Raw genomic sequence first — 1,716 nt, forward strand, 5'->3', positions numbered from 1 at the left:
CTCTCTCTCTGCAACAGTGAGGGTCTCTCGCCCCCCGTCCTCACAGCATCTGTTGGGGGACAGGAGGAGCTTCACACCCTCCTCCTCTTCCTCAGCAGCGCTCCTGCTCCCTCCTCTTCCTCAGCAGCGCTCCTCCATGACGTTTCTCCTCTGGCTCTCAGCTGGACAGGAGGTCAGAGAGTTACTGCAACAAGGAGGAGAGGGGGAGTCACACGCTGCACCACCGTCACAGTTAGTCCAAAACATTTGATCTGAAAATAAAAAGCCAACTTGGACGGTCGAGTCTCAGAAAAATGAGAAACTTTTAGGACGTTGTGGACACAGCCGGAGGTTCTCAGGGTCTGCTGGAGCTCAGAGTGTGTGTTGGGATGACTCTCAGCTACTACCACTCTGTTAGATCGGTGACCTCACTGATTAAAACCAGGTCTGGTTCTGTTCTGGGCTCAGGATCATCTTCTGTAAACACAGTTCATCCACAGCTGCTGCTTAAAGCTCTATCGGACAAAGAAGAAGCCAGATGTGAACACCATCCAGAACCTCTGCCATCTTCTCTGGACCAGAGCTCGTTTCAAACGGACTGAGGTGAAGTCCAGAACAGTTCTGAGGTCAGATCCAAACCTGAGGTTCTGTTTGGAGACCACAAACGTCACGTTCTCCAGAACTAAAGAGGAGAGGAGCCATCCAGCCCGTTATCAGCCTGCCTCTCTGATGGTATGGGGGTGTATTAGTACCACTGGCCTCTGGAAAGACTCCATGAATGCAGGAAAGGATCTACAGGTTTTAGAACATCTGTTCCATCCAGCTGAGAAGATCCAGATCTGTTGGACACCCAGAGTCCTCCTCCATTCTTCATTAAACTAATTTTTTTTTCTTCTCAGAGAAAAGACGTTGAAGATTTTCCGGCAGCATCTGAAGCGTCGAACATCTGACGAGGATCAGAAAGCCGCTCTCCATCGCTTGCTTGTCTGCAGACGAGTAAAGTCTCGTTTCCTGAGCGAGCGGCGAAAGGTCAAAGGTCAGAGTCAATGCGTAACAGCCCGCTGCAGAGGGACGACGCCCATCCTGTCTCCGGTAGCACAAAGCTCCGCTGACCCCCGAATGCATCGTGACCTCTGACCTCTGAAACAAGACGAGGACAAACCCTCGACAGCTGGAACGCTCCGACTAAAGTTTAATTAGACCGAGAAGAAAAGAAGTTTGTGTCAAATTATTTCTCTCTGACGCTGCAGCTTACAGCTCATCAGGTTAGAGAAGCTGAAATTGGGCTTGTGGCTTCGGCTTGTTGATGATGAAGGTTTAGCTGGAGAACAAAAACCAGAAGAAATGAACATTTCTTGCGACCAGTCACTGAAAAACAGCCGAAAATTATAAAAGAAGCTAAAATGATCTGAACTATAAGCTAAAAACAACCAAAAGAACAGCTAAAAGCTAAAATTAGACCCGACTCTGCAGGATTTTTTTGAAGCTGTAAAAAACTTATTAAAGTTAAAACAATCAAAACAAAATCTAAAACCAACAGACTGGCAGTTACAAGCTAAAACAGCTAAACAGTAGTTGAGAGCTAAAACTAGCAGGAGTTATTTAAATTTAGCAACTAGTTAAAAGCTAAAAACTCAGCGTCAGTTTAAATGCTGACTCAGGGTCAGTTTAAATGCTGACTCAGCGTCAGTTTAAATGCTGACTCAGGGTCAGTTTAAATGCTGACTCAGGGTCAGT

This window comes from Nematolebias whitei, chromosome 12 (genome assembly GCF_014905685.2).
Source record: "Nematolebias whitei isolate Nwh7 chromosome 12, NemWhi1, whole genome shotgun sequence".
In the NCBI taxonomy this organism is placed as follows: Eukaryota; Metazoa; Chordata; class Actinopteri; order Cyprinodontiformes; family Rivulidae; genus Nematolebias; species Nematolebias whitei.